Below are 26,119 nucleotides of genomic sequence, written 5' to 3'. Positions count from 1 at the left end.
TCGTAACCATACTTTATTAGATATGGTGTGGTCTATGATGTCTCTTACCGATTTACCACTATCGTTTTGGGGTTATGCATTAAAGACAGCTGCATTCACGTTAAATAGGGCACCGTATAAAAATCCGTTGAGATGACACCATATGAACTGTGGTTTAGCAAGAACCCTAAGTTGTCGTTTCTTAAAGTTTGGGGCTGTGATGCTTATGTGAAAAAGTTTCAGCCTGATAATCTCAGACCCAAATCGGAGAAGTGTGTCTTCATAGGATACTCAAAATAAACTGTTGGGTACACCTTCTATCACATATCCGAAGGCAAGATCTTTGTTTCTAAGAGTGGATCCTTTCTAGACAAGGAGTTTCTCTTGAAAGAAGTGAGTGGGAGGAAAGTAGAACTTGATGAGGTAACTGTACCTTCTCCCTTATTGGAAAGTAGTTCATTACAGAAATCAGTTCCAGTGATTCCTACACCAATTAGTGAGGAAGCTAATGATGATGATCATGAAACTTCTGATCAAGTTACTACCGAACCCCGTAAGTCAACCAGAGTAAGATGCGTACCAGAGTGGTACTGTAATCCCATTCTGGAGGTCATGTTACTTGACTGTGACGAACCTACGAACTATGAGGAAGCGATGATGAGCCCAGATTCCGCGAAATGGCTTAAGGCCATGAAATCTGAGATGGGATCCATGTATGAGAACAAAGTATTAACTTTGATTGACTTGCCCGATGATCGGTGAGCCATTCAGAATAAATGGATCTTCAAGAGGAAGATGGACGCTGATAGTAGTGTTACTATCTACAAAGCTCGAATTGTCACAAAAGGTTTTCGTCAAGTTCAAGGTGTTGACTACGATGAGATTTTCTCACTCGTATCGATGCTTAAAAGACTGTCCGAATCATCTTAGCAGTTGCCGCATTTTATGAAATGTGGCAAATGGATATCAAAACTACATAACTTAATTGATTTATTGAAGAAGAGTTGTATATGATGCAACCAGAAGGTTTTGTCAATCCTAAAGGTGCTAACAAAGTGTGCAAGCTCAAGCGATCCATCTATGGACTGGTGCAAGCATCTCGGAGTTGGAATATACCCTTTGATGAGTTGATCAAAGCATATAGTTTTATACAGACTTTTGGAGAAGCCTGTATTTACAAGAAAGTGAGTGGGAGCTCTGTAGCATTTCTGATATTATATGTGGATGACATATTGTTGATCGGAAATGATACTGAATTTCTAGATAGCATAAAAGGATACTTGAATAAGAATTTTTCAATGAAAGACCTCGATGAAGCTGCTTACATATTGGGCATCAGGATCTATAGAGATAGATCAAGACGCTTGATAAATTTTTTCAATGAGTACATACCTTGATAAGTTTTTGAAGTAGTTCAAAATGGAATAGTCAAAGAAGGAGTTCTTTCCTGTGTTGCAAGGTGTGAAGTTGAGTAAAGACTCAAAAACCCGACCACGACAGAAAATAGAAACAGAATGAAAAGTCATTCCCTATGCCTCACTCATAGGTTCTATAAAGTATGCTATGCTGTGTACCAGACCTATTGTATACCTTAGCATGATTTTGGCATGGGAGTACAATAGTGATCTAGGAGTAGATCACTGGCATCGGTCAAAATTATCCTTAGAGGACTAAGGAAATATTTCTCGGTTATGGAGGTGATAAAAGAGTGTTGGAAATATGCCCTAGAGGCAATAATAAAATGGTTATTATTATATTTCTTTATTCATGATAATTGTCTATTATTCATGCTATAATTGTGTTATCCGGAAATCGTAATGCATGTGTGAATACATAGACCACAACACGTCCCTAGTGAGCCTCTAGTTGACTAGCTCATTGATCAAAAGATAGTCATGGTTTCCTGACTATGGACATTGGATGTCATTGATAATGGGATCACATCATTAGGAGAATGATGTGATGGACAAGACCCAATCCTAAGCATAGCTCAAAGATCGTGTAGTTCATTTGCTGTAGCTTTTCCGAATGTCAAGTATCACTTCCTTAAACCATGAGATTGTGCAACTCCCGGATACCGTAGGAGTGCCTTGGGTGTGCCAAACGTCACAACGTAACTGGGTGACTATAAAGGTACACTATAGGTATCTCCGAAAGTGTCTGTTGGGTTGGCACGAATCGAGACTGGGATTTGTCACTCCGTATGACGGAGAGGTATCTCTGGGCCCACTCGGTAATGCATCATCATAATGAGCTCAATGCGACCAAGTGATAGATCACGGGATCATGCATTACGGCACGAGTAAAGTGACTTGCCGGTAACGAGATTGAACGAGGTATTGGGATACCGACGATCGAGTCTCGGGCAAGTAACGTACCGATTGACAAAGGGAATTGTATACGGATTGATTGAATCCTCGACATCGTGGTTCATCCGATGAGATCATCGAGGAGCATGTGGGAGCCAACATGGGTATCCAGATCCCGCTGTTGGTTATTGACCGGAGAGTCGTCTCGGTCATGTCTGCATGTCTCCCGAACCCGTAGGGTCTACACACTTAAGGTTCGGTGACGCTAGGGTTGTAGAGATATTAGTATGCAGTAACCCAAAAGTTGTTCGGAGTCCCGGATGAGATCCCGGATGTCACGAGGAGTTCCGGAATGGTCCGGAGGTAAAGATTTATATATAGGAAGTCCAGTTTCGGCCATCGGGAAAGTTTCAGGGGTCGCCGGTATTGTACCGGGACCACCGGAAGGGTCCCGGGGGTCCACCGGGTGGGGCCACCCATCCCGGAGGGCCCCATGGGCTGAAGTGGGAGGGGAACCAGCCCCTGGTGGGCTGGTGCGCCCCCCCTTGGGCCTCCCATGCGCCTAGGGTTGGGAAACCCTAGGGGTGGGGGCGCCCCCCACTTGGCTTGGGGGGGAAGCCACCCCTTGGCCGCCGCCCCCCTTGGAGATCCATCTCCTAGGGTCGGCGCCCCCCAAGGCCCCTATATAAAGAGGGGGGAGGGAGGGCAGCCGAACCCTTGCTCTTGGCGCCTCCCTCTCCCTCCGTAACACCTCTCCTCCCCGCTTGCGCTTGGCGAAGCCCTCCCGGGATCCTGCTGCATCCACCACCACGCCGTCGTGCTGCTGGATCTTCATCAACCTCTCCTTCCCCCTTGCTGGATCAAGAAGGAGGATACGTCTTCCCAACCGTACATGTGTTGAACGCGGAGGTGCTGTCCGTTCGGCACTTGGTCATCGGTGATTTGGATCACGACGAGTACGACTCCATCAACTCCGTTCTCTTGAACGCTTCCGCGCGCGATCTACAAGGGTATGTAGATGCACTCCTCTCTCCCTCGTTGCTAGATGACTCCATAGATTGATCTTGGTGATGCGTAGAAAATTTTAAAATTCTGCTACGTTTCCCAACAAAGAGTTCATCGTAAAGAGTTACGTCGATGCAAGCTTTTGACACCGATCTAGATGACTCTAAGTCTCGATCTAGATACATATTGGAAGTGGGAGCAACTAGCTAGAGTAGCTCCGCGCAGAGTATTGTAGACATAGAAATTTGTAAAATACATACGGATCTGAATGTTGCAGCCCCGTAGACTAAACTTCTCTCACAAGCAAAACATGATCACTCTTTGGGTGTTAATCACATAGCGATGTGAACTAGATTATTGACTCTAGTAAACCCTTTGGGTATTAGTCACATGAAGATGTGAACTAATCACATAAAGATGTGAACTATTGGCGTGAAATCACATGACGATGTGAACTAGATCATTGACTCTAGTGCAAGTGGGAGACTGAAGGAAATATGCCCTAGAGGCAATAATAAAGTTGTTTTTTATATTTCCTTATATCATGATAAATGTTTATTATTCATGCTAGAATTGTATTAACAGGAAACTTAGTACATGTGTGAATACATAGACAAACAGAGTGTCCCTAGTATGCCTCTACTTGACTAGTTCGTTAATCAAAGATGGTTAAGTTTCCTAGCCATGGACATGTGTTATCATTTGATGAATGAGATCACATCATTAGAGAATGATGTGATGGACTAGACCCATCTGTTAGCTTAGCGCTATGAACGTTTAGTTTATTGCTATTGCTTTCTTCATGACTTATACATGTTCCTATGACTATGAGATTATGCAACTCCCGAATACCAGAGGAACACTTTGTGTGCTATCAAACATCACAACGTAACTAGGTGATTATAAAGATGCTCTACAGGTGTCTCCGATGGTGTTTGTTGAGTTGGCATAGATCGAGATTAGGATTTGTCACTCCATGTATCGGAGAGGTATCTTTGGGCCCTCTCGGTAATGCACATCACTATAAGCCTTGCAAGCAATGTAACTAATGAGTTAGTTACGGGATGATGCATTACGAAACGAGTAAAGAGACTTGCCAGTAACGAGATTGAACTAGGTATGATGATACCGACGATCGAATCTGGGGCAAGTAACATATCGATGACAAAGGGAACAACGTATGTTGTTATGCGTTTTGACCGATAAAGATCTTCGTAGAATATGTGGGAGCCAATATGAACATCCAGGCTCCGCTATTGGTTATTGACCGGAGATGAGTCTCACTCATGTCTACATAGTTCTCGAACCCGTTGGGTCCGCACGCTTAACGTTCGATGACGATCGATATTATGAGTTTATGTGTTTTGATGTACTGAAGATACTTTGGAGTCCCGGATGAGATCACGGACATGGCGAGGAGTCTCGGAATGGCCGAGACATAAAGATTGATATATTGGAAGACTATATTCGGACACCGAAATAGTTTCGAGGTGTATCGGGTATTTTCCGGAGTACCGGGGGTTACCGGAACCCCTCGGGGGTTATTGGGCCTCATGGGCCTATTGTTGGAAGAGAGGAGGCAGGACAAGGAGGGCGCCCCCCCCTAGCCCAAACCGAATTGTACTAGGGGGGCGGGCCCCCTTTCCTTCTCCCCTCCATCACCTTCCCCCTTCTACTTGTTGGAATAGGAAAGGGGGGCCGAATCCTACTTGGAGTAGGATTGCCCCCCCATGGCGCGCCTCCTCCCCTTGGCCGGCCTCCTCCTCCCTCCCCCTTTTATATACGTGGGAGGGGGCACCCCAAAGGCACACAAAAAAGTTTCTCTTAGCCGTGTGTGGTGCCCCCCTACACAGAAACACACCTCGGTCATATTGTTGCATTGCTTAGGCGAAGCCCTGCGCCGGTAACTTCATCATCATCGTCACCACGCCGTCGTGCTGGCGAAACTCTCCCTCGGCCTCAGCTGGATCAAGAGTTCGAGGGACGTCACCGAGCTGTACGTGTGCAGATCGCGGAGGTGCCGTGCGTTTGGTACTTGATAGTTGGATCGCGAAGACGTTCGACTACATCAACCGCGTTACTTAACGCTTCCTGCTAGGGATATACCCCGTGGTATGACCTGGCCGGGAGTATGACCCGTCCGGACTTGGCGGCTCACAGAGACCCAGCGAGTATTTGGTGACTTACTGATGACCCCAACGGCGGGTCAGATGGACGACAAGGCCCAAGGCCCAGAAGGCCGATTCATGTGATGGTGGGCCGGCTTAAGAGGAAGACATAAGGAATATTATCCTGCAAAGGAAGCAAGACTAGGACTCCACCTGTAATAGAATAATCCTAATCCTACTAGGATTAGTCATGTAACCCGCCCCTTCAACTTATATAAGGAGGGGCAGGGCTCCCCAAAAGAGGGACAAGCAACAAGAAACAATCTCTAGGGCTAGACACAAAGGGGGAGCCGACTTATGCGGCGACTCTCTCATGAGCATAATGAGATATAGCCACAAACAGCATGTAGGGCTATTACTGGATGATGTTTCCCGGGGCCCGTAGCTGTCTAAATCCTTGTCTTGTATTGCGTCTCTCGATTCCGCTCAACCCCTCTCAAGCTACTACAAAGATGCATTGGCCTCACGACTAAGTCCTCACACTAGGACGTCTGCCGTGACAATTTCATGACAGCTGGCGCCCATCGTAGGGCTCGCGCACGGTGGTGATGAGTTCTTGGAGGGATCTCTTCAGGGATCGAGAAGCATGTGATGTGTTGGATGAAAAAGAGCCGGCGCAGAAGGATATACATCGTCTCCGTGTCAAGCAGTCGGAGCGACATATAAAATTGAGGTTAAAGAAATTAGGGTTTTGCATTCTGTACGCCGCCAACGATCTGTTCAAACCGCCGCTGGTCTAAGCGAGCGGTCCAATCAAGAGTCGCATGCACCGTCATCTTTCACTATGGCCTGTTTTTGCTGGCGGGTTAAATCTTGATCTGGAAATCACATGATTGGGGTCTCCGTTTTGTTCGGCGTTGTTTCACCAAGTCGAATGGGTGTAGATCACCAGGCACGTGCAAAGCCAAATCCCCAATCGAGTCATAATCAGATTACGGATTGGGCATCGTTTGTGAAGATTAATAAGGAAATTGATGAATAACTACTTGGAAAGTTATGGTTCAGTTGACCGATTCTGAAGCAACAGCACGCCGGGTCTGCCTTGCCCCGTCAGCCGCCGTAGAGCCCTCGCCTGAAGCCGTTCACTGACGCTACGGCCCGAGTCGCCGCCGCCACGTTTTGCAAGCCGCCTTGGTTTCGCTCCGTCACGAGCCGCCTTCACGGCCCTGTTCTGAGTCGCTTTGGCCCCGGACTCCGCTTCTGAGTCATCTACCTTTGCGCCCGCAGTCTCCGCGAACGGGCAGCTCTGGTTTCCGTCAGGTGACTGTTGCCGCTGCACCAAACCGCTGCCGCCGTGAAGCTACCCGTTGCTGCTCCTCGTGCCGCACTTGGCCTTGCCTTGAAATGCTTGGAGCCGCCTCCGACGTACCCCGGCCTCTGTTCTAAACTACTACCCACAAGCCGCTTGGCCTTCCGTTGGCACGCCTCGGTTCCGTGGTCGCCGACGCACTTCACCGGCTTCGCCCGTTGAACCGTCCGCCTCAGACCTCCTACGTCACCTCTGCCACTATGGTCTCGCGCCTGCCGTTTTAAGTCGCCGCTTGGCCTTCCGTTGCGGCCTGCTCCACGGCCAAACCGCCGCTCGAGCTGCCGCCTCCATGGTCGACCTTGCCAAGTCGGCCTCACACATGCTATTGCTGTTGCGACCCGCTGACGCCTCCAAGCCACGAGGGCCTCGGGTCACCTCCTCCGCGTAACCCGCTGCCTCGGGCCTCCTCACCCTTGATCCGCCAATGCCGCTGGAGTTCTGGTCATGCTGTGTCCAGCTGCCTTAGGGCATCTCCAGCCGTTGGCCCCTCAGGAGGGGCAAAAAATCGCCCCCCCGGGACGCACCGGCGCTAAACCGCGCACTGGGGGCATGATGCCCCCAGTCGCGGCCCCGCACGGGTTTTTAAATAAAATGTTGAAATTCGGCGTAAACACAACGCAAACATGTTCGAGTTTATTCAAATTTAAACATATTTTACAAAAAAAGGAAAAACTACCGCGGGCTACCCCGCCGTCTCCCTCGCCGCCCGCCCACGCGGTTCTACATGCCGAGGAGGCTGTAGAACCGCGTGTAGTCACCGCCGTCGTCGTCGTCGTCGCCCCCGCCGACGCCTCCGCCGTCCCTGCTGCATCCCTTCCCCAGTTGGCGCGGCGGGTTGGACGGTCCGGGGGCGTCGTCATCGTCGTCGCTGTCGAGGACCACGACGCGTGCTCGTCCTCGCGCCCATGCTTGCGGGCGGCGATCTCCTTCAGGGCCTGGCACTGCCGGACCATCTCGTCACGGAGGTAGTCGTCCCGCGCCCACCGCAGGGCGTCCTCGTCGGAGAAGCCACACCGGGCTATCTCCTCGTACTCCGCGGGGAGGCCGGGCTCCGGCTTGGGCTCGACGAGGACGAAGCGGCCGGTGGGGGAGGCGTTGTCGCCGATGCGGACGCCGGAGCTGCGGGTGCGCGCGCTGACAGGCGTGCCCTGGGGCTCCGGCTTGACGGGGCGGAGGTGGAGGCAGGGGAGCCACCGGACGAGGAGGAGGACCCCCCGGTCTCCATGCGCCTCGGGGTCCAGGAGCTTCCCCGGTGGCGTGGGAAGAATGGGGGAGCGGGGTACTCGAGGCGCGGCGTGTTGCCGCCCTCGATGTACTCGAGGACGGCCTCCAACATGCGCCCGGGCACGCCCCACCACCGACGCCGGCCGACGGCGTTGAGCCTGCCGGAGGGCTCGACGCCGTTGGTGGCCTCGAGCTGCTCGGCATGACGGCGGCGGAAATAAGGCTCCCAGAGCGGGCTGTCGGGGACGTACCGTGGCCCCTCCCTCGCCGCACGCGGCAGGGACGAGCGGATGCGTGCGATCTCCGCACGCCGCGCCGGTGGGTACGGGGGGCACCGGCACGCCGCCAGCGCTGATCCTCCACGCCCCGGGCATCCGCATGTCCGGCGGGACCGGGTACTCGGCCTCGAAAAGGAGGCGAGCCTCGTTCTCGTGAAGATGGCGGCGGCCGAAGCCGTTCGCCGCCGCGCCGTCGCCTGGGAAGCGCTCGGCCATGGGTGTGATGAACTGGAGACGACGAGAGAGAGGAGAGGGAGGAACGACGACGGCGAGAGAGTGCGAGTCGCCGAGTGCGCTGGGGCGCGTCTTATATAGGCCGAGGCGCCGCCCGTGCGCGAGCCACCGTGAGTACGCTGGCGGGCGAGGGAGGGCGAGGGACGCGCGTCATCCGGTCTTCACTGCACCGCCCGTGAGGCATCAATGGCGCAGGCTGACCGGCGCGGCAGCGCGGCAGCTTTGGCATTGATTCGCCGCGGGAAACGAGGCGATGAGGACGAGGAAGGGGCGAGAAGAGAGCCATGTCCCCGACGCGGCGGGCCCGTGGCTGTTTCGCGCCAAAACAGTTCGCCCCGGCGCCCCTGGGCGCCCCCCAGCGCGCCGGGTTCGGCCTGGATCCGCCGGCGCTGTTTTCGGCCGAAACCGGCGAAAATCGGGCTCCTGGGGACGTGACTGGGCCGATTTTTTGACGCCGGTGCAAAAAAAATGCCTGGGGAGGCTTTCCTGGGGCGCGGTTGGAGATGCCCTCAGCCGCCACTCTGAACCACTCGTGCAACCACCTGTAAAATCCTTTAGGTACACTGAGCCGGGTTAGCTGCGAATGCTTTTAAGCATTGAGACTGAAGAAATGTGAGCGAGTCTTCTTACTGCTATATGGAGAGGTACTATTAGGTTGGTCATAGTGGGGAGTAATTTATACTAGTGTCATGCATATGACACTAGTCTAAATTACTATATTTATAGTGCAAAGTAACATAGTACTAGTATCATAGATGGCTTCATTTATTAACTTGTAGACTCATCTTGTATTGGAAAGCGCTATGTTACAGTAACATATTATGTTACTATTTCTCATTAACTACTTGCCACATAAGCAAAAAAAATTTAAAGTGTGCTATGTTACTAGCTAAGTTACTCCCACTATGACTAGCCTTAATACTGTCTCTTCATGAGAGGAAAGCAAACAAAAGGGATCAAGTCCCCAGGCTAATAAGGGCTGAAGGGAACGCACATCATCAGATCAATTGAGCATCTGCTATTTTTTTTCATCCGACAAAAAATTCCAGGTGATATCCATCTCAGTCTGTTTTATTAGCACATATTGTTTTTGTCAAAGAACAATTACTCTGGTTCGTGATATTTTTTCGCAGGACTGTCATTCATTACAAAGGTATCGCAAAGGGGCCTGCGCCAATATTGTTTTTGCACTAGCACTTGTCCGTACCATGTTGTTGGATGGATACATGCGCAAGTCGCCGCTCCTGCTACATCAACGTACGCGGCTGACTCATTGTCCGTTCCCACGGCCGACTCGCCTGCGTCCGCGCCGCCTTACAACGCTGCTGCGGACTCTTCCATCCGCACCAGCTTATACTGTCGCAGCCGGCTCATCTATCTGCTCCCGCGGCCGTCTCACCCGTGTTTGATTTCAGCTTCACTGTGGTGATCATCAACTCCGCGATGGATAATTTCTGGTCTAACATATCAGGTGAAATCCATCCGGTATATTTTTTATATTACATATTGCTTTATTTAAATAAGCAAGTTACTCTGTCTTGTGAGGTTCTCTAATGCAGGACAAGTTGTCTACTGCGAAAGGGACTATTATATCACTGAGTTGTTGAATGATTCATAATGGTTATATCACGGTCAAATATGGATAATCTCAAGATAACTCCTCGAGTCGTCTTAAGACTCGGGGGCTACAATGACATTACTCGGCAGAAGTGGCCAGTATCAGTGAATCAAGAACTCCGGGTCATTGGAGGGAAAAATAACCCAGCCCTGGAGATTACTACTATATCGATGAAAATTTAAAAGGCCATCAGAAAAATTCCGGCTCACAATGATGCTTCCGGTTTACAATCCGGTTCAAGGGAAATCCCGTCTCCCACACAACGCTGAAGCCCTTAATATCCGGTTCAAAATCCGGTTTAAGAGGAAACTGTCTCCCACAAAGCTTTGAAGCTCTCAATATCCGGTTTAAAATTACGGTTGAAAAAGAATTCATTACTCACAAGTTTGAGTTCACAGAAAAATTAAAGGGACTAAAGAGAGTCTGTTGCAAAGCACAGCTCAAACATAGGTACCCCATTTCAATGATCATTTGGGGGCTTCCTGTTCAAACATAGGTCGTATTCGAACCAAAGAGAACATAGCTGTCGGTACCCTCTTGATCGGCACAATGCCAAACTCACTAGGGGGCTTCTTGATCGTATTCGAATCATAGCTTAACCTCTTTTGGGTCCGACTTTGATCGTATTCGAATTAGGGTCGTTAAAAATCTCTCAAGGTCATTTGGGGGCTTCCTGTTCAAACATAGGTCGTACTCAAACCAAAGAGAACACAGCTGTCAGTACCCTCTTGATTGGCGCAACGCCAAAGCCACTGGGGGCTACATGATCGTATTCGAATCCTAGCTTAACCCCTTTGGTCCGGTTTACTGATCATATTCGAATCAGAAACCTCAAATTCTTCTTTCTATTTTGCTTAAATTTTTTGAAAACAGTCTTTTGGGTTTGTCTTGAGACTTTTTGTTCATATCTGAAGCATATATGTGGTTTCGATTAACCCGACTTGACTTTGGATAATAAGTTGCCATATATGACAATCATAAACATTTGGAAGTTTTTGGCTTCTAAAGATTGGGTTATCACCCTTACTGCACAGGTATCCTAAACCGGCAGCATGATTCAATATCACAGGAACATGTTTTTTCAAACCGGGTTATATTATTCAAATCTTTAATAGCCAACATGGCTGGATTTTATTATGGTTATCAATAACCAATATTACGATTGAGGTTTTCAAAGTCGCTTCAGCGCAATGGATATTATTTTATCAATGGATATAATTTATTCTACAATGGAAGGAATAGTCCCGACTCGCTGCAGGCTTACGACCCGGCACTTGGGGGCTACATTATTCAAGTTAAGATTACATCAAATATGCAAGTCCCATGTCACTGACAGCATGCACCATGGCACTTGGGGGCTAATGCAAAGTCATTTTTACTGACCTTATTGAAGACCCAACTCATCACATTGTAATGAGCCGGCCCTTGGGGGCTACCAATTGCTCCTGTCAACAATTCAAGGTACACAAGTCTTAAATCCATTATATTGAGAGGTCCACTACTCAGTTGGAAGAGTACAAAGCTCTTAACCTTATGGACGTGGGTTCGAGCCCCATGGAGAGGATTACAACATATGATATTCTTTTCAAGGAAATATATATAAAATCCCAGCTCAATATTATCTTACTGAGCCGACCCTTGGGGGCTACATGTCACTGCTCAAGTCTACATCTACAAAGTCCCTGCTCATTATTGCATAATGACCCGGCCCTTGGAGGCTACACCGGTTGAAGTTTTTGTGAGCATAAGACAATTACAAGCCCCAGGTTGATGCAAGCATGACAACCCGACACTTGGGGGCTACAGGTAACACGGATATAAGGAGAAATACTTTCGAATTTTCAGTTTTGAGCAAATCAGATTGACCTGGCATCACCAATCATTATGACCTGGTGTCTGCAACAATCATAGCCCGGCGTCATCAATAATTATGACCTGGCGTCGACAACAATTATGACTCGGTGCTATCAATATTTACAAACCGACAATTTTGGTAATATTAAACCGACAAGTTCTACATCTTCAAACCAGCTGAATATCAGATGAGTATTTCAAGACCAATATTTCTTAAGTCGGCGCTTTGGAAGCCGGCTCAAGTGGATTATTCTTCACAATATTTCTCTGCAAGAGACCAATGTTAGAAAATTAACTCTGAAGCTGGCCTATTGACCCGGACTTTTCAAAAGAAGTATCTGGATTTTTTGCATTGACAAAGTTGAAACATATCTGCTAAAGAAGATTTGCTATGAGATCATGGACTTGTACATATCAACAAGGAAATGACAAGGACTTAACAATGATCAAATGTCGGCTCAGAAGAACCTTTGAACCGACGTATAATCTATCAAAGTTGGTCTTGATTTGCAGGATCAATTTAACATGGATAAATCCAGATTAAACTGGGGGCTAATGTCGGGGATATACCCTGCGGTATAACCCGACCGGACTTGGCGGCTCACAAAGACCCGACGAGTATTTGGTGACTTACTGATGACCCCAACAGCGGGTTAGATGGATGACAAGGCCCAAGGCCCAGAAGGCAGGTTCATGTGATGGTGGGCCGGCTTAAGAGGAAGACATAAGGAATATTCTCCTGCAAAGGAAGCAAGACTAGGACTCCACCTGTAATAGAGTAATCCTAATCCTACTAGGACTAGTCATATAACCCGCCCCTTCAACTTATATAAGGAGGGGGAGGGCTCCCCAAAAGGGGGACAAGCAACAAGAAACAATCTCTAGGGTTAGACACAAAGGGGGAGCCGACTTATGCGGCGCCTCTCTCATGAGAATAATGAGATCTAGCCACAAACAGCATGTAGGGCTATTACCGGATGATGTTTCCCGGGGCCCGAAGCTGTCTAAATCTTTGTCTTGTGTTGCGTCTCTTGATTCCGCTCAACCCCTCTCAAGCTACTACAAAGATTTGTTGGCCTCACGACTAAGTCCTCACACTAGGACATCTGCCGTGACAATTCCACGACACTTCCGCTTTCGGTCTACGAGGGTACGTAGACACACTCTCCCCTCTCGTTGCTATGCATCTCCTAGATAGATCTTGCGTGATCGTAGGAATGTTTTTGAGATATTGCGTTCCCCAACAGTAGTAACAACTAAAGTGGTACGATCATATGATAAGCTTACAGTTAGGTCTTGTCCATCACATTATTCTTCTAATGATGTGATCCCGTTATCAAATGAAAACTCATGTCCATGGTTAGGAAACCTTAACCATCTTTGATCAATGAGCTAGTCTAGTAGAGACTTACTCAGGACACATTGCAGTTTGTGTATTCACACATATATTTAAGTTTACGATCAATACAATTCTAGCATGAATAATAAACATTTATCATGAACGAGAAATATGATAATAACCATTTTGTTATTGCCTCTAGGGCATATTTCCAACATATTTTTCTTGTCATAAGCTTGTCTATCCATCACCCATCCATGGTTTTTCTCATGAAACATGTTCCACGGTTTTGTCAGGCACCTCTGCAGAATGACGTGCCAAGGATCACCAACCACTCAACCACTCTACAGTCAATATCTCCATGTAAAATAATATAGAATTGAGTTACCACTACAAATCCAGTATCATTACTACATTCAGTTATCACTACTAACTTATGATAACACTACTAAATTCAGTTATCACTACAAAATTCGGTTATCAGTACTAAATTCAGTTATCACTACAAAATCCAGTTTACACCACTAGCATTCAGTTAACACCTTAACATAAACCTACCACCTACAAGATTCAATCCAAACCAAATACAGTTAACTATTAGAAATCAACCTACAGGATGCAGTCAAAAGACAAAATTTACTTATCTAGTTTGAACAAACCTACAAGATCATGTAAAAAATAATTCAAATAGCTATTGAACACCAAAATTCTGTTAACTACTTAACATCAGGCTACCTACAAAATTCACACAGAACAAATTCAGTTAATCTACAAGATTCAGTTAAATACTTAACAACATAGCTCATTTAGTTGCAGAGTAGGTCCAGTTACAGAACAAATTTAGTTTAGGCCATGAAAAATTACCTGCTTACCACAACCATATAATCTTCTACCTGTGTTTATGCCATCGAATGCAACAAATTTCTTGGCCCTAAAGTGATGAAGCTTGCATTTCATGTCCGAATCAGTCACATACCCATAGAAGGAAGAATCAACAGTGGTGTCTGGATTTGCTTGCATTGACAAGAAGCATTAGCCACAGAGGAGAGGCAGAGAAAGGAAGATCTCAAACCCTAACCCTATTCCTAACCAAAACTAGTAGAGAATACATACCCACAAATCCATGTCCATGCGGGTGTAGGTCTACTCCTCCTCCTCCTCCTCCTCCTCCTCCTAGCTACTCTCCCCCAGATCTCTCCAAGAAGCCATTTCTGCCCGGCGACGAGGGTGAGCAGCGGCGACGCAGAGGGCAACAAATTTCTTCGCCCTAAAGTGATGAAGCTTGCATTTCATGTCTGGATCAGTCACGTACCCATAGAAGGAAGAATCAAAAGTGGTGTCTGGATTTGCTTGCATTGACAAGAAGCATTAGCCACAGAGGAGAGGCAGAGAAAGGAAGATCTCAAACCCTAACCCTAAGCAAAACTAGTAGAGAATACATACCCACAAATCCATGTCCATGCGGGTGTAGGTCTACTCCTCCTCCTCCTCCTCGCTACTCTCCCCCAGATCTCTCCAAGAAGCCTTTCTGCCTGGCGATAGGGTGAGCGGCGGCAACGCAGAGGGCAAATAGGAGAGCGCGTGAGATAGAGCGAGGAGAAGGGAGAAAGAGTAGAGTGAGAGTGAGAGTGAGCGAGTGAGAGAAGGGAGTGTCACCGTTTCCTTTTATGGGAACATTTCCGACCAGCGGTTCGCGCACCGTCCTCTGACTCGCTACGCGGCAGATTAGCCACATCAAAACGAGATAAAAAAATAGCCCAGTGCTTTTTGCCACGGCCAGAAACTCGGTGATGTGTGATATGCCACGAAATATAAGTGGTGGTTTTTTCGTTAATCGTGACACAAATGTGATTGTTCTGTGCATTTTACTCCACCTGGTTTGAAGTATTTATGCTACAAAATGTCTAACTCAATAAGAGTTTGGAACATTTTTTGCGAGGATAAGAGTTTCAAACTGCTACAGGTCTACTATCAATCAAATTGGATATAAATCAAGGCCTAAGTAAAAAATTAGGAAAAGGAAATTCGGAAAGAATCAAAGAAATTACTTGTGCAGCTCTTGAGAAAACACTTCCCTAAAAAAAAGGCTCTTGAGAAAACACGTGCACGCCGCACACAGCCGTTGGCCGTGTGCCATATACCGTTCCAATCAGTGACATGACAGACCGATAACGACGGGCCAAACGTCCGCGAGCCTTTTGTGATATGGTATGTCAGCACATGTCCATGCATCCAATTTCAGTGACGTTCTATCTCACGTAGGCCGAAGCTCTCTCTTGTTGTTGGCTTGTTGCCCGTACAAGGGGGTAGCTATACTCGGAGATTACAAACTCGCAAACGCCAATCCGAACCCAGTCGAGCTTTGTTGATCTCTTCAGTGACACTCTATCTCACGTAAGCGGAGCCTGTCGCTCTCGCACATATTGATATGCCACACCTATGTCTACGTAACCTGAAATCCAAACGCGGAACCTCGAATCCTCGATCACGGCTTATATATTGTCCTCCGGCATCGTCGACCTGCAATGACACGAGAGCTCTGCTAGCTCTACTGAATTCCGATCCTTACCACCTGAAAGGCCGACATTTGCAGCTTAGTTGTCCAGGCTGGAATGGGGCCCGAGCTGGCGCTCGGCACCGAGGGCGGCGAGCTCCCGCTGGGGTCGGGGATGGAGGGCCGGTGGCCGGTGGAACGGCTGGTCTGCTTCATCGGTTTCACCACCGCGTGCATGGCAACCTCCGTGGCCGTCTACACGCTGCCCACCGGCATCTTCGACGACCACAAGCTCGCCTACTACGTCTCCGTCGCCTCCGCCGGCTTTGTTGGCTTGGCGGAGGTGTTTGCGGCGGCAACATGGATGTCGGGCTCGGCCGGCGTCGCCGACAACCACCCACACGGCCAAGCACGCCGATGCGTTTTGTGTGCCTCACTTCTGCCACTGGCGTTCCTGGCAGGGCTCGGTGGAGTGCGCATGCTTGTCAAGTAAGACCTGCTCGGTGGAGTGCTCTGTTTGTGTGCGTGTGTGTGTGTGTGTCTTGCTTGAGATTGTTATAGTTGTATTTGTGTGCACATGAGCATTCGATTCATGGAAGATTCGTGTAGTGCTCCTACCCTTTGTGTTGTGATCGTTGACGTAGTGATCAGCTATCTCTATATGACGGATACGTGTGCGGTGTGTAATAATTTAAACTGGTTATTTGGTTTTAGTAAACTGGCAGGACTATGTGCGTGTGCTTCTCAAACTTAAGCTTTTGCACGTGCTTATTATATGTAGGATTTATATAGAGATTATTTGACATGTTCTCCATGTTGCATGACCTGATCAATTGATTGCTCGCCCTTTAAGACGATACTCTCGCGAAGAGCCGAAGATACCGAAAGAACTCGGCCGGACGTTTTTGTCAGTCAACGTGGTGTCGCATACGTCCGCGGATGAGTGCACACGTCTAAATTTCCACAAATCGGGTGTAAAGCCGGGCGGTTCCTATCTGGCGCTTCAGGCGCCCAATAGGTCATTTTGCAAACAGGCACCTGAAGCACACACCCTTTGATGCGAGCTGGGCCGGCCCATTTTGTGTTTTTCTTTTATCTGTTTAAAGTGCAAAAAATGGTGCGCCGGCGACGTATCAAACTCGAGACCCGTACATTCATAGCGGGCCGCGCTAACCACTAGGGACATCGCACACTTGTGCATAGTAACTTCTTTCGTTCTTTTATTCTTTCTCCAGTTCGCTTTTCTTATTCTTTTTTCTTTTTTCTGTTCATATTCTATTTTCTGTTCTTTTCCTTTTTCTATTTATTTCTTTGCTTAAATGCGTGATTTAAATCTATGAACTTTTTCTTCAGAATTGATGAACTTGTCAAAAATTGGTGAACTTTTTTCAAAAGTTGTGACTTTTTTAAACATTTTAAATGAACTTTTTTTAAAATCAATGAACTTTTTTCAAATTTGATGAACTTGTTTTCAAAATTGACAAACATTTTTTCCCAATCGATGAACTTTTTTCAAATTTGATGAACTTGTTTTCAAAATTGACGAACATTTTTTCCCAACCAATGAACTTTTTTCAAATTTGATGAACTTGTTTACAAATTCGACGGACATTTTTCCCAATCGATAATTTTTTTTTCAATGTTTGATGATTTTTTTTTCAAAATTGATGAACTTTTTTTCAAAATCGATAAAAAAATCAAATTGATGATTTTTTTAAATCGATAAAAAATGTCCATGTTCGATGAACTTTTTTCAAATTAGATGAACCTTTTTCCAAACTCGATAAACTTTTTTTCGAATTTTGAGATGCCCACGGTCAATAGGGTAAAAGGATCAGTTATAGCGGAACCGAGCGAGCGAGGGTCGATCCTGTTGTCGACCATTTGAGCGATGCAAGCGACTTGCTAATGGGATGGCCCACGAGATCGCGTGCGTAGCGATGAAACGGCAACCATCACTAGAAGTGCTAACTAGGAGCTCCCATAAAGCTGGGGAGTTTGCGGGAGTTCAGACCTCTGCCACGTAGGACTCCGATATCCCCGGCCCACCCAAAACCCCATCCAGAGACCGCGTCTTTCTAACCCCTTCCCTCACCTCTTGCTCTGTATCGACTCCCTCTCAGGACGACGCCATCGTTGTACCATCCCGGTCACCCGCCCAGGTCTTGTCGGACCTCCGCCGCTCCACCTGGGCACCGGGACCGCTATGCCTATGTCGTCATCAATCCCTTATTTGTATGCCGCCCAGGCATCCTCTCCCCTGCAGGTGCCATCCATGACGAACACCACGTCGGCAAGTGTTTGTCCAAATGTCATAGCCATGATGTTGACAATTTTTTCCTTACTTTGAAGCAAACATGATAGATTTAGATGGCTAGTACTTCTACACCCACTTTATGGTCCTCGTCAGATGAGGAGGACGAATATGAGGATGAAGCAGCGATGATTTAGGCAGTACTTATAGAGGAGCACGCGGAGGAGTATACCCCGAATTTCAAAGGGTCAATCAAGGGACATTTGAGTGTTGGCATGGGGGCATTTGACGCTGATGTATGACTACTTTGTCCATGATGCCCTATTGGCGGAAAATTTCCCAAGCGGTTTTGGACGCTGAATTTTTTGGAAGAAGGATGATGGTCAGGTACGCTTGGATCCCTTGATTGCATGCACTGGAGATGAAAGAACTACCCGTATGCTCTACAAGGGCAATATTAGGGCCATGTTAAGAAGCTTGCCTTCATTTTTAAAGTAGTTGCATCACAAGACTTTTGGATTTTACACGCTTTTTTGTCACAATGCGATCAACATGGTGCAACGGTCTTCATTATTTGCTAGGTTGACTGAAGGACAAGCTCCTCTGTGCAACTATACCATGAATGGTCATGACTACAACATGGTCTACTATCTGGTTGATGGCATCTATCCTCCGTGGGAAACCTTCTGTTAAAGTATGTTGCACGTATTGTTTGTTAGGCAATCTCTTCTACCGATCCTGTCAATAATTTGGTATTTAAGATTGATTGCATTCTTGCCTTGCAAGATACCCTATACACGTTGTATAAATATATCTGAGTCGAATGCCCCAATTGTGGTGATTTCCCTCAAAATGTTAGTAGTTTACATGGTATCAGCCTAACACAAAAATCTAAACCTCCCGATCCTTGCTTTCCTACGCGGCCGCAATGAGCACCGCTCCAGCCAACACCGCGATTGCGATGGGATCTCCCACCGCCCCTTCCCAGCACCCCCACCGCTTCTTCCCTCACCTTCTTTGTTGCTCCGGCCACCTCCTCGCCCCCTCTGGCTTTCAACGTCGCTAGCGTGAAGACACATGTCCCAGTTACCCTCGATCTGAAAGCTGCCAACTTCTCAAATTGGCCATGCTCATCAACATCCTTGTCGGCAAATACGAGCTCACCGGTCACGTCTTCCATGCCACCCTGGCCGCCGACCGCACCCAGAGTGGAACCACAAGGACTTCATTATTCGCTCGTGGCTCTATTGTTCCATCAGCGACGAGATTCTCGACATCATCATGGTAGAGAACCAGACCCCCCCTAAAAGTGCAACTAATCCCCAGGTGGTTTTGGTAATTATTAACAACATATAGCTCATTGAACTAATATCCATTCAAGATATCTTTTCAGAAAGTTCAATGATTGGCATGGCATGGACTAAAATGTGGACCCCTCAAATGCTAAGGACACATATTGGCACAAGCTCAAGACTCTACGTTTTCATTTTAGTGATCCAAGATCACATTGAGTCCACAGGAAAAGCTAATACTATTAAAAGGGGATGAGGTGTTGCTTAATGGCTTGCTTGCTCAATTGCTTAGTGATATGCTCCAAAAGCCCTCAACCACTTCCTCATTTCCACATATGTCCCAAACCAAAAGTCAAACTCGGTCCCACCGATTTGATATATCCGGCGCCACCGAGTTCATTTGACATAACCATAGCCAGAAACCCTAATCATTTTGGTCTCACCGATAGGGATCTCGGTCTCACCGAGATGGGATTGGGAACTCTTTGTTTCCCTTTGTAACGTTTCAGTCAAACCAAGATGAGCGATCAGTCCCACCAAGTTCGCAATGCAAACTCTCTGTTTCCTTTTCGTAACGTTTCGGTCTCACCGAAATGAGCGATCGGTCCCACTGAGTTTGCCTGACCAACTCTCTCTTTGCCTATTACTGAAATCAGTCTCACCGAGTTCAAGTGATTGGTCTCGCCGAGATCAAGTTATGCCCTAACCCTAACAGAATCGGTCCCACCGAGTTGATCATGTCGGTCCCAACGAAAAGCCTAATGTTCACATTTTGAACTGAATCGGTCTGACCGAGTTTCACTATTCGGTCCCACCGAGCTTGGTAAATTGTCTGGAACGGTTAGATTTTGTGTGGAGGCTATATATACCCCTCCACCCTTCCTCCATTCATGAAGAGAGCTATCATAACGTGCCTACACTTCCACTATTCATTTTCGGAGAGAGAACCACCTACTCCTGTGTTGGGACCAAGATATTCCAATCCAACCACAAGAATCTTGATCTCTAGCCCTCCCCAAGTTGTTTTCCACTCAAATCATCTTTCCAACATATCCAAATCTGTGAGAGAGGGTTGAGTGCTTGGGAGACTATCATTTGAAGCACAAGAGCAAGGAGTTCATCATCAACACACCATCTATTACCTTTTGGAGAGTGGTGTCTCCTAGATTGGTTAGGTATCACTTGGTAGCCTCCGTCAAGATTTTGGAGTTGAACCAAGGAGTTTGTAAAGGCAAGGAGATCGCCTACTTCGTGAAGATCTACCCAAGTGAGGCAAGTCCTTCGTGGGCGATGTCCATGGTGGGATAGACAAGATTGCTTCTTCGTGGACCCTTCGTGGGTTGAGCCCTCCATGGACTCGCGCAGTTGTTACCCTTCGTGGGTTGAAGTCTCCATCAACGTGGATGCATGATAGCACCACCTATCGGAACCATGCCAAAAATCTCTGTGTCTACATTGCGTTTGCTCCCTTCAAACTCCTCCCCTTTACCTTCATATGCAATGATTTACATTCCACTGCTATACTCTTAGAATTGCATGTGTAGGTTGATTTTTTGACTTGTGATAAGTTGCTAAAATCTGCCAAGACATAAAATTTGGAAAAGGCTAGATTTTTATTTGGTCAAGTAGTCTAATCACCCCCCCTCTAGACATATTTTCGATCCTACAAGTGGTATCGGAGCCTTGGTCTTCATTTGCCTCGATTTCCATAGCTTTGGTGATCATAGCCTTGGTTTCATAACCTAGGAGAGTATGGCGTCTAGCGAGGGAAATTACCACCGTAGAGTTCCTTAATTTGATGGTACAAATTTTGCTAGTTGGAAGCATAAGATGAAAATGCATATTCTTGGACATAACCTTGCCGTTTGGGCTATTGTGTGTATTGGCTTGCAAGGTGAATTCTTCGATGGGAGAGAACCAAATCGTGGATCTATCGCGGAAGAATTGAAGATGTTGCAATACAATGCTCAAGCTTGTGATATCCTCTTCAACGGATTGTACCCCGAAGAATTCAACAAAATCAGCCGTCTAGAGAATGCAAAGGAAATCTGGGATAATTTGATTGATATGCACAAAGGTACCGACTCCGTCAAGGAATCCAAATTGGATGTGCTTCAAAGTTAACTTGACATGTTCAAAATGAAGGATGGCGAAGGTGTCACTGAAATATACTCTAGGCTTGCTCTCATCACAAATGATATTGTCGGCTTAGGAAGTGAAGAGATGACAAACAGATTCATCATCAAGAAGATTCTAAGAGCCTTGGATGGAAAATATGATACCGTGTGCACATTAATCCAAATGATGCCCAGTTACAAAGATCTCAAGCCAACAGAAATCATTGGTAGAATTGTTTCTCATGAGATGTCACTCAAGGATAAAGAAGAGCTTCACAATAAGTCTAGTGGTGCTTACAAAGCCTCATGTGACGCTCCTAGATCATCAAGTGAGAAACAAGATTTCAATGAAGAATTGAGGTTAATGGTGAAGAAATTCAACAAGTTCTACAAGAGTAGAAGCAAAGAAAGAAGTTCCCAGTCAAGGTCCTACAATGACAAAAGATCTTCTAGTCGTGAACGTAACTGCTACAATTGTGGAAGACTAGGACACTACTCCAATGAGTGTACGGCTCCCTACAAAAGAAGAGAATACTCACCGAAAAGGATAAGTAGAAGAGAAGAATCACCTCCAAGAGAGACAAGGAGTAGAGATGATCGTTATGAATGAAGAACCTCTCGCAGAAGCAAGGATTTGGAAAGGAAGGACAAGTCATCAAGGAACTATACAAAACAAAGACATCAAGCTCATGTTGGTGAATGGGTATCCGGCTCCGACTCTGACCACCACTCCGAGAGAAGTTATCACTCTGACTCCGAATATACTCAAGATGAAGGTGTTGCCGGTCTAGCACTTGTGTCAACCAACTCCTATGACACATTTGACTCGTCAAATGAAGGAATTGGAAGATGCTTCATGGCTAAAGGCCAAAAGGTATCACACCCCGAGTATGTTGATTTCAATAGTGATGAGGATGATTTGCTAGGTGTTGATGATTTACTTATTGACAACTCTAGTGATGAAAACTATGATGAACTTGCTATTAACCATGCTAATCAAGATAAAAAGAATGATGATGATAAGAAGGAGATTGAGCATCTAACTAAAGAACTAAAAGTTAGCTCATGAAACTACCTTGGAAAATCATCGAGAGCTTTTAAAGACTCATGAGAAGTTACGCTTTGAAAAGCTCAACCTTGAGCAAGAGCATGGGTTCTTAAAAGCAATCAATGATGATCTTCGCAAGAAAAGTTCTTCTTACATTGCCAAGCGTTTACTCCTGTCTACTTACATGCCACAAGTTAAATCTAGCAACAAGAGTAAGAAAGATTCTTCTTCTAGTGATAACAATAATCATGTTAAATCCAATGTTGTTGCATCTAGTAGTTCTCTTGATTCCACTAATGATTCTCCTAGCCAAGTCACACTTGAGCAAGAAAATAACTTATTGAAGGGAATTATAGAGAAAGGTGTTTACAAGAGCCTTGCCGGAAGTAAGCAATTTGAGGAAATTGTACGCAAGCAAGGAAGACACCGAAAGAATCAAGGTGTTGGTTTTGAATGAAAGTTCAATGCCAATGGAGTTGAGTGGGAAGAATATCAATACCCCAAGACGAAGTTTGTTCCTCAGCAAGAGAAGTATGATCCTACTTCTTTCCAAGGGACACAAGCTCAAGATGATCTTCCACCACAAGACCACAAGCAAAAAGACAAGGACAAGCTTCAAGAGGAGATTGATGCATTTGAAGAAGCTCCTAAGGCCTTGGCCAAGTGGGTTCCCAAGACTACATCAAGTTCTACTTCATCAAGTACTACTACAACTCCAAGGATTCCCATCAAGATGATGTGGATCCCGAAGAAGAAGAACTAGAGAGTTCTTGAGGGTGACTCCGCCAACATACTTCACTCATATCATTTTGGAAGGACAAGTGCAAAGAACTTCCACGTCTTGCACTAGTTCAAGGAGTCACAAACCCTCTTGTTGGTAAGACAAGGGACAAGGTAATCTATTGCCTTCATGGACATCATCTTGTGTGAACATCACTCTTTGTCTATGGATATCCTTGTTTGTTCCTTGTGGGACTAACCCACGTAGGTATTGAAAGTGCAACTCACTCCAATGGATTGCTCCAAATGATCTACATCAACATTGAGCATCCACATCTTCAGCACCTACATTAAGTCGTCATCGACAAAACTCAAGGTTAGTTCATCCCTCTTAGGGGGGATATCACATCTAGGGGGAGCTTTACTCTAATCATTTGAGCTAAAGCAACTCTAAAGGTGTGAACACAACAATGCTTTATGTAAAAGTGTCAACCCCACTTGTGCTTAAACGATGAGTATGAGACCTACGATCAAATGTTCTCATTTGACTCCTCGGTCAATATACTCATATATAGATGACCTAGCCGTCGCCAATTGCTTGATAGATGCTAGAGTGTTTGTGCATGCTTTGCCACATATTTTATTTGCCATCTTATCATGTGAGCATGTTGAGTGCATATTTTTCTCATTCGAGGACATCCATTTGTTGCTTTGATTGTTTGGTATTTTTATTTTGCCAAATGGATGGACAAGAATGCCTAAGAACTCCCTCTAGCTATCTCTGCTTTTCTCGTCTCAAACTCTATTCATGCTACATCACAAAGTTTGATCAAGTCAGATTCGAACCCTCTGGGTGAGGAGCACTCGGAGCCACCAATTCGTCATAGACTTAAACTTCCAAAACCACTCTGTGTATTTCAGTCTGGACGATTCATTCCTTTCAATCATACCGAGTTCATTGAGTTGATCTAGGTTTTCAATCTCGGTGCAACCGATTTGAACAGTTCGGTCACACCGAGTTGCAGTAACCGCTTGCGATTTTGCATCTCAGTGCCACCGAGTCATTCCACTCGATCACACCGACAGGGTCGGGATATATATATACCCACGTGTCAAATTTTGGAAATTCCTCCGAAATATTGCGCCCGCGCGTGTCCTGCTCTACCGACTCAGGTCTCCGGATTGTCTCCTCATTGCCAGCGACCTTCCGCCGCTGGTCTCCGCCACCGTCAACGGGAATCTTCACCGCCTTGCCGCCGTAGCGAGTTCACCGCCGAGTTAGGGTATGAACTCGACCCTTATGTGCAATCTTTACCTCGGATTCCTGCACTTAGGTCAATGCCATGATTCTTACCACGTATGAGATTGTTCTATCCAGCAAAAACTTCCTTTAGATTAGCTTTGATTCAAAAATTTAAGGTTAGGTTTCCACCGAACTCATCTCGGACCGACCGAGTTGTACAAATCGGTCTCACCGATTTGCCTTAGGCCATTGCACTTGTGATTTTCGGTCTGACAGAAACTTGCAAATCGGTGTGACCGAGTTCGATTCTCAGTGAAACCCTAGCAATCTCGGAGTCACTGAACTGTGTCTCGGTCTGACCGATTCCACTAGTTCAGACTCCAATATTGCTTCGGTGTCTCCAAGTTTAACAAATCGGTAGCTCCGAAATGCTTTCTGTGGAAAACTAAAACTAAGTTTTTGACTCAATTGTTTTGCAAAATCTCTGCACTTTGTGATGCTCATCCACTTTATCTCAACTATATCTATTCATAGGGTCAGCTTTAAGTTTGCAGTGTCAATAATGTCTGATCAGAGTGACAGCCAGAACAAGTCTGAGGAGCAAGTCAACTTGAGTGAGGGCAATAGTCCCTCTAACAGCTATGATGATGGAAGCAGAAGCACCCCAAGGAACTTGCCCAAGGCAGCAACCAGGACAAGGAGAAAGAGAAACTCAAATTTTGAGGATGAAGATTATGTTGCTGTTGAGGAGGAGGTCAGCTCTAAAAAGAAAGTTGTCAAGAAAGAATTTGGCACATCAGCTTCAACCAAACCTGGTATGCCCAAGAAAGCTCCTGCCAAGAGAGTGCCCATGTCAAAGGCCAGAGCCTCAACTCTTGAAGCCTCCAAATCAACTGAAGAAGAGGCTGCTAGTGAGGGAAAGAAGAGAAAAGAAAGGGTCAAGAAGACCATGGCCAAAGTTATTGGCAGATCCTCTATGATGAGAGACCCAGCTGAGGATGACGAAGAAGATGAAGAAGAGGATACTGCACCAGCACCCAAAGCACATAAGCTGAAGGGGGATGCCATCAAGTCTGGGGCTACCCCATCAAAGCCCAAGATTTCCCCCAAAGCTACTGCTCCTGCCCCCAAGTCTGCACCAATGAGAAGCACTAGAAATATTTCTGCTACAGAGAAAAACATGGCCCCGGTGCCTGAAATGTAAGAAGAAGGTGATGAAGCCCAAGTGCTCAGAAAGTTGAAGCCAAAAATTCCTGATCATGATGACAATCGCCTAGTGGATGAAAACATGAAGGAGATAAAGTATGCAGGTCTCGGATTGTGGAGACAATCAGACCCTTATGCTGTGAGGAGAAGGACTGTTGTGGACTACAGATTTCACACCAAGGAACAATATGACTTCTATGAGACAGTCCTTTTGGATAAGAAGCTCATCATGTGTGACATGAAGTGGGTGCACTGGAAATACATTGAAAATAATGAAGATTATTTCCCTGGAGTACATGAAAATTTCAGACTCAATGGATGATGAGCTTATCATGCAGTTTTACTCCACTGCTCATTTTTATCCAGATGGGAGAATTGTATGGATGACTGAAGGTACAAGGTACCAATCTACTATTGCTAAGTGGGCC

The sequence above is a fragment of the Triticum urartu genome, chromosome 2 (genome assembly GCF_003073215.2).
Source record: "Triticum urartu cultivar G1812 chromosome 2, Tu2.1, whole genome shotgun sequence".
Taxonomy (NCBI): Eukaryota; Viridiplantae; Streptophyta; class Magnoliopsida; order Poales; family Poaceae; genus Triticum; species Triticum urartu.
Note: the sequence above shows the minus strand (reverse complement) of the source record.